This window comes from Mustela putorius, unplaced genomic scaffold, assembly GCF_011764305.1.
Source record: "Mustela putorius furo isolate JIRA1106 unplaced genomic scaffold, ASM1176430v1.1 tig00003846_pilon_pilon_pilon, whole genome shotgun sequence".
Classification (NCBI taxonomy): Eukaryota; Metazoa; Chordata; class Mammalia; order Carnivora; family Mustelidae; genus Mustela; species Mustela putorius.
In genome coordinates this window covers 23430079-23443776 of record NW_025421999.1, presented here as the reverse complement: position 1 = coordinate 23443776, position 13698 = coordinate 23430079, and the positions used below count along the sequence as shown (strand labels likewise).

At 42.1% G+C, this 13698-nt stretch overlaps 1 long non-coding RNA gene across 1 annotated transcript; it reads right to left on the bottom strand.

The window, feature by feature from the left end:
- Positions 1-1048: 1048 nt before the first annotated feature.
- Positions 1049-12686, bottom strand: LOC123387195. Its single transcript, XR_006601524.1, has 3 exons — positions 12622-12686; positions 10684-10783; positions 1049-1691 (listed from the first exon to the last, which is right to left on the bottom strand). It is a non-coding gene; the product is annotated as an uncharacterized LOC123387195 (long non-coding RNA).
- Between the last annotated feature and the right edge of the window lie 1012 nt (positions 12687-13698).

Genomic DNA, 13698 nt, shown 5'->3' with positions numbered 1-13698 from the left:
AGGAATTCAGTGATCCTGGAACTGTTAAGAATTGAATGGTTATATTGATATAATATTTGTTCTTCAACTTTACCCATCATTTTCCAGCTGACTTCCATAGCAGTGGACACATTGTTGTCAGGGGATAGAAGATACATAACACAGCAAAAAATAAATCGTTTGTGTGTGTGGCAAAAACACCCGAGTAGAAACATGGATGGTTTGAAGCTATTTTGAAAGAAAGAGAATGGCAAAAGGGTGGGTGTATGAATTGGGCAGTATTATACTTTATGAAGATTCTAACTTAGCAAGAAAGCCAATAACAGGCAGAAATTGCAAGAAAGGAAAAAGTCATATGCTGTTCACTTAGATTTCACATGTGATCTAAGACTCATGATAAAATAATTTTCTTAAAGATTTTATCTATTTAACACAACAAAGGAGAGAGAGAGAGAGCACAAGCAGAAGGAACAGCAGGCAGAGGGAGAAGCAGGCTTCCCACTGAGCAGGGAGCCCAATGCAGGACTCCATCCCAGGACCCTGGGATTATGACCAGAGCGAAAGGCAGATGCTTAACTGAATGAGCCACCAAAGCACCCCTAAAATACATTGTGAATACTTCTAATATTATTACTAAAAGAAAAGAAAAATGTTGAATATTTAGTAAAATAATATATTGTGGCCAGCAGTGTCTTTTAAATAGTATCTTAAGTCTGTCGAGGCCACTATAACAAATACCCCAGACTGGGTGGCTTATAAACAACAGAAATTTGTAGCTCACTCTTCTGGAGGCCAGGAGTCCCAGATTCAGTGACTGGTGACAGCAATTTTCCAGTTCAAAAATGGCCATTTTCTCACTGTGTCCTTATATGGTAGAGGGGCAAGAGATCTCTCTGTGTCTTGTTTATAAGGCCATTAATCCCAATCCCATTCACGAGGACTCTAGCCTCATGACCTAATCATGCCTTACCTCCTAATACCATCATGTTGAATGTTAGGTTTCAACATATGAATCTGGAAGGCATGCAAATGTTCAGTCTACACAAATAATTTCATTTGTTTTAAAATGTCAGTTTTCTTTGCACTTTATTCTTGCTATTTTGAAAACATCACTATGGAGTTTTCCTGTAAGAGACAGACTTCAGTAGTACAGTGCAGTGCCGTAGGGCCTTCAACAGTTATATATTTAGCAGTACATTGAACATTTCTAGACCAAATATGTTAGTATCCTAATTATAGAATAAAGCACTCTGGATATACATTAACATTTTAAAATTGTTACAATGCCATTGAATATAATGCAACCCAATAAGGACTGTGTTCATATGAGGAGGACTGGCTCAAAATTGCTTCATGTTTTAGCAAGATTTGCAAAAGATACTTGATCTGGCAATATTCAGTTATGTGGAGTTTATCTGCAATTAAGCACATTTCTGCAATTCACCTTGTGTTACTACTAATTTCTTTACCAAATAACTGATAAGACAAAAAGCAGTGTTTTATTCATTTTTCCCAGAGATTTAGGAGCACAATATCTCATTGCTGATGAAATTTCAGGACACAAAGAACCCTTTCTTCCACCTTCAGAAATTTTCCCTTGAAGAACATGCAAAGCTTCTACTTCTATTAAAATATTCATAGTACACATTTGTTTGAGAATTACCAAAGCATTTCAAATACTTAACTCCTTTGATTGATCTGGGATGGAGAGCCTGTTAGAAAAGATTAAAACAAAGATTATGAATAGCTGATTCTTGAAGTTTTGTTGAATCGAGCAATCAATTCAAATAGCATAGCAAATCATTTCAAAGGTAAAATAAATGTTTCAAGTTGAACCTTTATTTTTTTTCAGAATAGCTATGCATATAGATAAATCTGAAGTGAAAAAGGAAGGAGGGAAAGAAGGAAGTGAAAAAGGAGGAAAGAAAAGCAAGCAAACAAGCATGTTCTATTAATTTGTTTATGTTAACAGGCTCTATTCTTAATAAAAATCATTCTGTTACTGACAAATGGTAATTCCTCCTCCATTGTAAAAAATAAAAATTCTAGTAAAAAATTTTGTAGTTAGAATATTGAAACTAAAAATCACAGAAATCTTGTGATTTATGTAGTTCCCATGATAAAGGCACCCATTAACTTCCCTTTGACCCCTTTTCTTTCTTTGCCCTATGCTCCAAATTCAGGTATTTTTTTAAGGTTTTATTTATTTATTTGTGTGTGTGTGTGTGTGTGTGTGTGTGTGTGTGAGAGAGAGAGAGAGAGAGAGAGAGAGAAACTAATGCACATGGGGAGGAGCAGAGGGAGAGAGAGAAGCAGTCTCCCTGCTAAGCAGGGAGCTTGATTCAGGGCTCCGTCCCAGGACCCTGATACCATAACCTGAGCCCAAGGCAGGCACTTACCCAACCGAGCTACCCAGGTGCCCTGTGGTAGAGAGCTCTGTATCTGCACCACCCTGCCCATGCTGAATATGCAATAAATTTTGGGTTCATGCAGGCAAGAGTGAGTGAGGAGACTTTTTCTGTTACCTGTCTTTGGTTTCCTTTTTGATAGGCTTAAAATTAGGAATGGAGCAAGACACCTAGGTAACAATCTCTGAATAGGGCGAGAAACTCTACAAGATGATGTGCAAACAAGGGAATCTGACCAAAGACAGAAAAAGAAAACTGACCACATTCCCTAAATGCTTCCTTGGAAGGTAAGCTCCATAGTCTGGGTGCATGAATTTCTTTCATATTTTCACTATGTCATGTATCAACTACCCTTCCTTCAATGATTTGTTTTTCTTTAAAAATAAAAAATTCCTCTGGGCATTTTTGAATATCTTTTTACTGTCAACATTTCCTGGATGATAGTGAGGTGAAGGAATGGACCTAGAGCCCGAAATCATGGAAAATTTTAGACATCTATCTGTCCGTCCCTGACGTCAACCATTTCAGATGTATGGTGTTCTGAGGGAAAAGCAGACACTGGGGTCAGGCGGTGCTGTCATTCAGCAGGTTCACTGAAGGGGGACAAAGTCTAGCAAGGATGTGAGTACAGGGCCTACAAGTCAGAGAACCAAAGAATGTAAGACACAGAGTCTAAACCTGAGACAAATCAGCACTTTGACACCTGGGCTCAGGTTGAAGGACCATCGATGAGGAATCTGAAAAAGAAGGTCCTGCAAGGGGCCTGGTGCAGAGCAACAGGTGGAGAGGTTGCCTGGGTTTCGAGCCTAGACCCACTGTCAGTCCTCTGGGGTCTGCAGGCAGCTGCACATGGAAGTCCCTGCTGGGTGAAATGTGCAGGACCAAAGGGAAAGGTGGCTGCCTTAAGCCATGCCCCATGCTGGCTGTTTCTATATATTTATAATCCTCAGATGCATACTTTGCATTTATAATCTTTATATTTTTTAAAGATTCAGAAACCAGCAGTCACGGTGTTTACCATGCCCACCTTCATACAACCAGTGAATGCCAATGTCAACTCTGTAGGAGACTGGAGTGGTAGTTCAAAGCCCACACTTTGAACTCAGACTGTCTCCATGCAAATCTGGTCCTACCTCTGGCTGGTTGAGTGATGTGGGAAGTTTAAATGTCTTTTTCCTCTCTAAACATGAAGATGATTATAGTGCTTACCTGTAATGCCTACCAGAATGTCTTCTCGATAAGTTATGCAGATACCATAAAACAACCATAGGCCACACTGGCTCCCAACCCAGTTAGAAGAATATAAGCCAGGAAACCCTGGCCTGCAGGGCAGCATGGGGTCCCTCCTTCAGTAGCTGGGGTCCTCACACAGCAGAGCACTCGGCTGCTAGCAAGCTGCTGTTGCTGTCCTTGGTAGGCCCCCAGCCGACGGCTCTTGTGGGAGAGAAAGAGTGGAGGGGAGCCCACCTTGGGTTAGAAACCCCATATTGCAAAGAAGACCCAATTTCTTAGAACCACCTCTGGGACATAACTTCCAGGGTTCTCAGAGGGACATGCCTGTTTATAGGAGTCACTTCAAGCTATAGTTTCTCACCAAGAATGTATTCATATTACATTTAGCCTTCAGGAGTCATTTTGATCATGAGCAATGTTACCTGATAACCCAGCAGACGCCCTGCCTCAATCAAGTTCCTGTGAAATAGAGCTCCAAGGCTGACCCAGGGTCAAGTTTTCCTAATTAAAGGAGCAGGAGTCTTGTTAACTAAAGTGTTAACATGGGGGTGGAGTGTGCAGAGGGTGGCTGGGTGATGGGCATTGGGGAGGGCTTGTGTTGTGATGAGTGCTGTGAAATGCGTAAGCCTGATGATTCACATACCTGTACTCCTGGGGCAAATAATACATTATATATTAATAAAAATAATAAATAAAAAAAGAGCTAACACGATCTTACAGGCCAAAGTGCTAGTTCGTTACAATGGTATGTGAGCATTGTCCACAGTGCCTGATACACAAGAGAGACTCAGTAAATTTTAGTTGTGTTCATTGTGGCTCTTTCCATAACATCACACTACCTTAGTTACCAGTTATTAATTATAGACCAAGTTTGAGATTGTTTTTGATTGGATCAGGATCCTTTTGCAGAGTGTTAATGGGATCTTGTGATTTCTGTAGGTCCCATGATAAAGCCACCCAATAACTTCCTTTCTTACCCCTTAATTTTCCTTCCCCTATGCTCCTAATTAATAGCAACACTAACAGTGTGTTCTTTTCCTCATTTTAATTTGGCATATTTAGGAATCTGCTGACATCAGAACAGAGAATGATGCTTTGGCTATGTACCAACCAGCTCAACCCATTTGTCAACCACTGACGTTTCATAAGTGCTCAAAATGTGCCAGACACTGTGCTGAGCTCCTGACATTCATCAGCTCATTTAATCCTGTTGACAGCACTGTGGAGTTGATACTCTTCCCCCCCCCCCAAGAATTTACTTATTTATTTGAGAGAGAGAGAGAGAGAGAGAGAGAGAGGAGCAGAGGGAAAGGGACAAGCAGACTCCATGCTGAGTGCAGAGCCTGATTTGGTGCTTGATCCCCGGACCCTGAGATCATGACCTGAGCCAAAGGCAGATGCTTAACCAGCTGAGCTACACAGGCATCCCTGGAGTTGCTATTATTATTTTTGTGATATTGAAGAAAAAACTGAAGCTTTACTTCTTTTTAAATTTTCTTTCTTTTGGATGGCTTTAACAACTTCTTCTGCCTTAAAATGTACTTTATAGACTAGATATCCCTTTTTAGAATTCCATGCCCCCTCGGTTATTTGACTTTAGCCATAGGTGTTGCTTTTGGTTTTGAAATAAATGGAAAAGTAATTTCCTGACACCTTCTATAGCTTGGGTTCTCTGACCTGTGCAAAGTTGAAATTATTCTAAAATGTATCCACTACTTTATGTAAAAGTTCAAATGTTATATTTTTATAACATGAGCACAATAAAATATTTTATTTTAAAATGTTTCTCTATTTAGTGTTCTCTTACTGATACCACATGGCCAAAAAAACAGTACCAAGCTGGTGCTATCCTGTGTTATAAAATATCATCCTCCTTATCTGTGCTGTGGGGCTCCTCTCTCCACCCCAAAGTGGTAAAAGATGTGGTTTGTGCATCCTCCCTGGCCTTTCACAGCCACAGCAGAAGGATGTGGTAGGCAGTCCTGATGGGTGGTTTTGTGCTGGAATATTCCTTTTGGATGACAGTTTATTCTTTCTTAAAGATTTTAGTTACTTATTTGAGAGAAAGGGAGAAACAGAGAGAGAGAGAGAGAGCACAACAAGTAGGAGGGTCAAAGGGAGAAACTGATGTCCCAATGAGCAGGGAACCCAATGGGAGGCTCAATTCCCAGACTCCAGGAACATGACCTGAGCCAAAGGCAGATGCTTAAGCGACTAAGCCACTCAGGTCCCTCCACCCCCACCCCCAGATGACATTTAAATACAAGAGTGAATTTATTAAAAACCTTATTTATTTATTTATTTGTTTTTAAATGTTTTATTTATTATCTGAGAGGAGAGAGAGAGAGAGCACAAGCCTCAGGAGGGGCAGAGGGAGAGGGAGAAGCAGACTCCCTGCCGAGCAGAGAGCTGGAGGTGTTACTGATCCCAGGACTATCCAGGAGGGTGTTTCACAGGTGAAAAGATACTTGCTCAGCTTAGTGGATTGTTGTGTTACTGGGGGCTCTTCATTCCCCTGTCATGTCTTCTTCAGTGCCCGGATGGCTTTCCTTTTTACAGGGGGCTCCCATGTGAGGGCACTTGATCAGTGGATGAGGAGGCAGTCTCCACCTGCCTCCTTGAGCACCCACCTTCCAGATGATCTCTAAGGAGCTCTAGCAGATGCATCCCTGTCAGTACGATCTGGCTGAGGGTATGGTGTTGGCCCTGGCCCTCAGCGGGGGCCTTCCATGGCACACCTCCTTCAGTAAGCTCTGGCTTGCCTGCCTCCCCTGCCTCTTCCTGCACTCTCTGTCCACAGTTGCCAGTGCCATGAACCAGCAGGTCTGGACTTCCCTGAAGATCAGGGCATCCTTGAATCTCTGGCATTTTCCTTGCAGGGGGTTCCTTATTGTTCTGGGGTGCTCCACAGATGGTATTTTCATCAGTCACCTGTTGAGGGCTCTTTTTCAAAAGCCTTTGCCAAACTCCCTTCAGCAGTTGTGTAGCGTCTTCCATGGAAACGCACCTGACATTTTGATTTGGGGCAGCCAGAGCAAGAATCTGTAGGGGGAGAGGACTGGCCTTCTGCTCAGGTGATGTGTCAGCTCCACAGGCTTGTGCATCCATGTCGGTGTTCTCCATGTATTTTCCAGATACTTCATTCTGGGCACAATGCCACTTTGTTCCTCTTAATCTGAGTCCACACTTTACTGTAATGAACAATACCACTGCAGTGCAAACCAAGATCTCCCAGCCAAACCCAGAGACTTGTGGCCCATATGGCAAACGTTCGTATATCACCAACCCAGAAGCCCACAGCTGCTCCAGCACAGCCCACAGCCGCACCATAACTGTGTGTGGAGACATTGTAATGGTCACCAGCTAGCTCCAGAGAGCCTTGTGGCTTTGTCTCTATTCATCAGTGTCCTCTCGGCCACTTGAAACTGCTTGGAACCCCTACGAGGGTTCCGTCTCCAAAGAAAACCAGTGCCTGGGAACAGGACCTGAAGGTAGTAGGGGTGGGGGAGGTGCACCTGAGTCTCCAAAGCAAAGCAGTTCAATGGAGGAGTGACAAGTCATTTTTATTATTATTATATGCTGATATCACTAAATAACATTGACATTTTTACATAATATTACCTAGCTTTAATATAATTCCATAGGTTTTTTTATTGACCTGAGAGATATACCTCAGTGGCAGACATTGGATCGCTGTTTACCAAATTGGTTTAGCTTTTATTTTGCCTGAGCATGAACCTACACTACACTTCTAAATTTCTCTTGAAATAGTGTGGTCATGGAACTGAATTGCATAAGGACATGCACACAAAAGTAAGGCACAACGTGGAGTGTACAGACCCATTTAAACAAAGAAACCAAAAACTCCAACACTCCTTCAAAATGACCTTTAAGAGCCCTGCACTGAAGGAGGGTGAGCCTCTCCCCGGACTAAAACCGTGGTGCCTCAACATCCTCCACCAGTGACTGGTTTTACCTGAGAGATAAAATAGCTTCTAGAATGGAAGCCACTGTACTGAGGTTTAAATTTGTTAGAGCAGCTAATGTTAACCAATACTATTTTCCTTCTCAATGTTCTCAGCAAAAAGTTAATTATCTCATCCTGGTGGATTTCTACCTTTCTGAAAAGAAATATGTCAACAGCTGAATTGCTTGATAAATAAGGTACAAAGATAGGTTTAAACTATTAGGCCATAAGAAATAAAGGCCACAACATGATAATTTTACACTAGGTAGCATAATATCTTACACACAGAATGAAGGAAAGAGTCAGTAAGGAAAGGAATAAACAGATAGTTTATAAATAGATTTTCCCTTCTTTGCTCTACTGTAAGACATAGTTCCTGGAAGTATGTAGCCTAAATGAGAAAGTAATCACCTGATTTCTGAAGGTCTATGATTGTATGTAGAACCTCTCTATAGTCCACCTACTTGAGCTTTAGTAGACTGCAGGACAAAACACAACATATTCCCTTCTTGACCCAAATATACATTTGGGCTTGGGGTTAGAAGAAAGGAAAGAGAAGCATGCAAGAGGAAAGTCATCTAAATCAACATTTTTTTCATTTTTACTTATAAGTTTTTGGATGATGTGTTTTAAGACATTAGATGCTATGTGGTGTGTTTTCACAGTGCTAAAGAATCAAGAACAAAATCACCTACAACTTATCACTATTATCATCTATTTACTAACAATATAATTACTCATTTATTCATTCACTGAGCAAATATTTATTGAGCACCTACATGTGACGGGCACTCCAGGTATCCTGTTCCTATAGTACATCTATTTTGATGGGGGCCCAGAATCAATATGGGAAGTAAAGAGAGAAATAATAATAAACAAATAAAATAGCATGATAATTTTAGAGAGTGCTAAGTTCATGAAGAAAATTTTAAAAATTAAAAACACAGTTTATGGTAATAGGATGAGATTCTAAAAGAGTGTCACTGAAGGCATGAGTCATGAACACTGCAACTCTTGTCATTTCATTCACTGCTATCCCTCCAGCACTTAGAAAGGGCCCTGGTATGTACTATGAATTAATAAATAATAGTTGAATGAGAATTGTAGGGGAAAGATCCTAAATGCAGGGTCATCCCAGAGTGTTTAAGGAAGAGACAGAAAACTACAGGGGCCACAGTGTAATGAGCTGGGTACAACATGGTTTGCCAACTCACAGAGGAAGTCAGGGGCCCTATTATGTGGGGCCTTGTGGGCCATGGTAAGAGATCTGGATCACAGTAAGTAAGTAAGAGGTTCCACACTTTTCTTTGAGTGTAATGGGATGCCAGTAGATGATTATATGCAGGAGAATGCTTTGATCTTACATTTGTTTTAAAAGGTCTCCAGCTGTTTCCTGGAGGCTGTGTCATAGGGATGGTGGACAAAAGCAGGAGCAAGGAAAGAGAAGTTGTAACTGGGAAGAAGGTGGGGATTTTGGAATAGACAGAGATCTATTTCGGTGGAATAATTCAGAGGGCACCCAGAATGGTGAGGAAAACCTGGGAGAATCCAGTTCAGTTTCATCCCACTCTAATTAAAAAAAAAAAAAAAAAAAAAAAAAAAAAAAAAAAAAAAAAAAAAAAAAAAAAAAAAAGAAAGAAAGAAAAAAGAAAAAAAAAAAGAACATTGAAGTTGCTTAGCCAAATGCCTATGTTTATTCATAATTTTCTCTTTTTCTCCTCTCCCACATTTTGCATTAGAAATTCTTCAAGCTTTACTTCTCAGTCCCATTATCACTGCTTTCTTCTTTCTTTGTTACTGATCTCCTCAGTAACAGAATGCTTTGAAACTGGTGCTCTCTTGAAATGATTCCCATGATTGAATACACTGAGCTTTACACATACATTTTCAACCTCTTGCTGGGTGTTCCCCTGTGGATGTCTTGTAACGAACCTAACAAAAACCCTTTATCCTCTCCCACCCTGCTCCTTCTCCTGAATAGTCATCCCTGTCAACCAGACAGAAATCTCACAGTAACCTGATCTTACTCTTCACTCCTCATCTCCCACATCCAACAGTTTTCAAACAGGCTGCTTCAGTTATACCAAAGTCTCCCAGATGGGCCACTGTCATCACGCCCTAGAACATAGCCACCATCCTCCTACTATAGGGAAATATGGGAGCTTCCTGATGGATGGGGCTCCCCTACAGTGTCTCCAATGTCTCCGCCTCACATTCCACATTGCTGCACCTAAGCATTCTGAAAGCCATGTTCTGGCCACTTTTCTGCTTAAAAGTGTCCATCATCTCCTCATCTCCTTCAGAATAAACCCAACATATTACAGCTAGAGAGTTAAGATCCTGTGGGATCAGATGTGCCTACCTCTCCCACCGAACCCTTCCTATCCAGTATATTCATCTGTGAAGTAGACTGTCTTGCCTTGTGAGAGTTTGTGCTAGCTAGTTCCTAAGAGGCCACCATGAGCTCACTCCCACTCTCATGCCTCAGGGAAGGACATCCTTCTTCCCTTCTTACCTGTCAGAGTTCTACTCATTATACAATGCCTTACATGAGGCCCTTTCCCTCATAATGCAGCCCCAAATACTCCAATTAGAACTTTCCATGTCTTCCTCCACTATCCCAGGGAAATATTTACCTGCATTTCTAATTTTTGCCTGTTTCGTAGCCATTCACATTACAATTAGAAAATATATCACCATAAACCCATACTCCAGAAAATTCCCAGAATTGCAGTTCTATATATTAGGTACTTGAAATGTTAAAAATACATAAGCACCCTGGGACGCCTGGGTGGCTCAGTTGGTTAAGCAGCTGCCTTCAGCTCAGGTCATCATCCCAGCGTCATGGGATCGAGTCCCACATCAGGCTCCTTGTTCCGCAGGGAGCCTGCTTCTCCCTCTGACTCTACCTGCCACTCTGTCTGCCTGTGCTTGCTCTCACTCACTCTCTGACAAATAAATAAATAAAATCTTTAAAAAAAATACATAAGCATCCTATAATGTAGACATTTACTATAAGCCAGATTGATTAACAGGATCAAGATGCTTCCAACTGGTGGCCAAAGAGAATAACTTAGTAATTAACAAAATAATTACCATGGTGGATGATTCCATTTTCTCATAATGCTTGTCCTAAGTGTACACCTTCCTCAGGCCTGTAATGTCTCCAATTTCCAAAAGCCATGACACAAATTCACTGCAAAAGAAATTCAGTGAAATAGTTAAAAAGTATTCCAACCCCTGTCTCCCCAAAAAGTCTATTTCTATCACCCTCCTGGATAGTGAGATTCAGAAATTGTGCCTGAAGCCTGGGACAGAGCTGAAGGTATGTGAAGAGCACCTCAATCAACCATTGCCTCAGGCAGAAGCTGGCCAACTCAGGGCCCAAGGACCAGCCTGTCTCTGGGTGGCCTCCTGCTCCCGCTCCTGCTCTTCTGGGCACAGCCTACAAATACCCTCAAGGGCCACAGGCTTCCCTGAAACCCCAGAAGCCCAAGAAGGGAGCAAGGGTGCACAGGACAGACACAAAGTTCTCAGGACCCCTGCAGGTCTGTCTCCCTTTCGCAACAGCCATCAACACTCACAACCAGGACATAAAGGCTCCTGTAATTACTTACACCTTAAGCCATCTCATAGTTCCTTTTACTGGAGATCCACACCATTATTGAACTGATGCTGACTATCCCCTATAGCCATGTGAGAGAGCATTTTTCAATGTTAAGCTCCAAAAAAATAAAAATATCAAATTTCTGATACTACTGCCACTGAGAATTAATTTTATGACGGGATTCTATGCCAAGCAATGAAGGGTTTTAAGTATCTTTTATTGATCACTTATATGTCTCAATAACCGAGTGCGTCATATACTACTGAGGTTCAGAGAGGGGACACAACTTGCCCCAAGATCACACAGCTAGTGAATATCAGAGCTCCTATTCCAAACAAAGGTTGTCTAATTATCCACTGATGTGAAAATAATTAGCACTACTAGCACTATTACTACTTCTACTTCTTAATTTTTGAAGAGATGAAGCGCAAAGACACACGCACATGCAAGTGGGGGAGGGGAAGAGAGAGAGATTCCTAGATAGCTTTCTCACTCAAGTGCAGAACCAGACACTGGGCTAGGTTTCACAGACCATGGGACCATGCCCTGAACTGAAATCAAGAGTCAGACATTGAAATGACTAAGCCACACAGGCAACCGGTGCAAGGAACTTCCAGGCAAGGTGATGTAAGGATCCCAGAAGGGCTTGACAAAATTTTCTCATAGTTCATGTTCTAGTTTGGATGCAAAGATTATGGTGATGGCTATCTGAGGTAAATTCCCACCAAAGCATGGAGGGAAGCCTATAGGGTCTCCAACGATTCCCTTCTTGGATACACATTGTTTTGTGTTCCATACTCTACCACTGGATTAGAGTCAGGAACTCCTACCTCATTTTGAAAGGACAGATTACGGCCCAAGAATTAATGTCACTTCTGAGGCTCATAGACAAAGACACTGGTCCTCTTGTGATAGCTCTCACTCGCTCACCATGGGTTTCGAGGGAAGCCAGCAGCTCCTTGTGCGCTGTATTATGGAGAGGCCCATGTGGCAAGGAATGAATATTTCCTGCTTCCAGCAATGGAGGACCTCTGGCTGCTAACAACTACCCGAGTGAGCTCAGAATCAGATTTTCCCCCAACCAGCCTGGAGATGACTGAAGACCCAGATGACATCTTGACTGCAGCCTTGTGAGAGATCCTAACACACAGGTACCTGGTTAGATGCACCTGGATGCCTGCCCCACAGAAACCATATGCGGTTATCAATTGGTGTTGTTGGAAGACCTCTGGTTTGCGGAAAATATTCAAAAAAGACACAAGGGTGAAGCCACAGTTTTGGCTGCCAACCCACCCCCCTCTCCTGGGCTTGAAATTCCAGGGAAGTCAAGCAATGGTAGAAACCACTGAGAGATTAGGGTAAACAATGTAAGAAAGAGGACCTCTATTTTATTTTCTATGTATCTCTCTGAGAGGACATGCCCCCACCTGATCCACCCGAGCCAATAGGTGGCCCATGCAGGAGGAGACATGGCCCTGTGGCCAAGTCGGCTGAGAGCACTAGACCCAGCGTCGCAGAGCCTCCTTGAAGGCAGAAAAAAGAGCCCAGAAGTTCCCTGGTGTCCCTAAAGAAGGCACAGAAATTAGATGAGTTGAAAGCCTGGGACCTGGTCATTGGGCTTCTGGGCAAGAGGGGAGATGGCCTGTTGAAGGGACACTGCCTGCCACCCCACTTGGACCACAACCCACCTGTCTGCTTTGGGACACTGAGGATTAAGACGAGAGTGAACTAGTGTAGAAGAGATGGTGTTCTAATGCTTGGTAGGTTTAAAGTTATTGAAATTGTTGGCATTCCTTTTCTCCTCATCCTCAGGACCACCATTAGGGGGAAGGGGCCTTCAAAGAAGCAAGAAGACTTTATCACTTACAGCACTGTCAATTGTCAATATCCAAACACTCCAGTCGCTTCTACCCCCTTGGCAGCCCCAGTGCTTTCATAAGGACACAGATACATTCCTGTACTGGCTTTGGAGCAAACGTAAGTTTTGATTTTTCTAAGATAAATGCCATAGTGCCATGACATGCTCAGATGACGGTAGCAAGTCTAGTTTTCAAAGAATCTGTGTGGAAGGGTTGAGCCAATATATTAGAAACCTGAAATTTGTATTACTTTGCAGGTTAATGGGAATTTAACTCAATGCTTTGAAAAGGAAAAGAAACTGTTAACTGTTTTCAAGAGTCAGCTCTATCATTTTCCATTCCCAACTGCTATGCGGGAGTGATCCAGTTATTCCACATCCTGCCTTGCATTTGGTAGTGGAATCTCTCTCTCCATCTCTGGCCCATTTACTTTGATTCACTGTAAGAGGTGTGCAGAGAGAGCGCAATGGAGTTTTCATTTGAATTGCACAATGGCAACTATTTATGCGATTTCCAGCTGTATACTCTCTGGTAAAGGGTGTAGGCCATTTGCTTTTTTTTTTTTTTTTTTTTTTTTTTTTTTCATATTTACTTTTGCTAACTAGATTACATGCTTATTTGGGGGTCAAATACTGAGTTTCCATG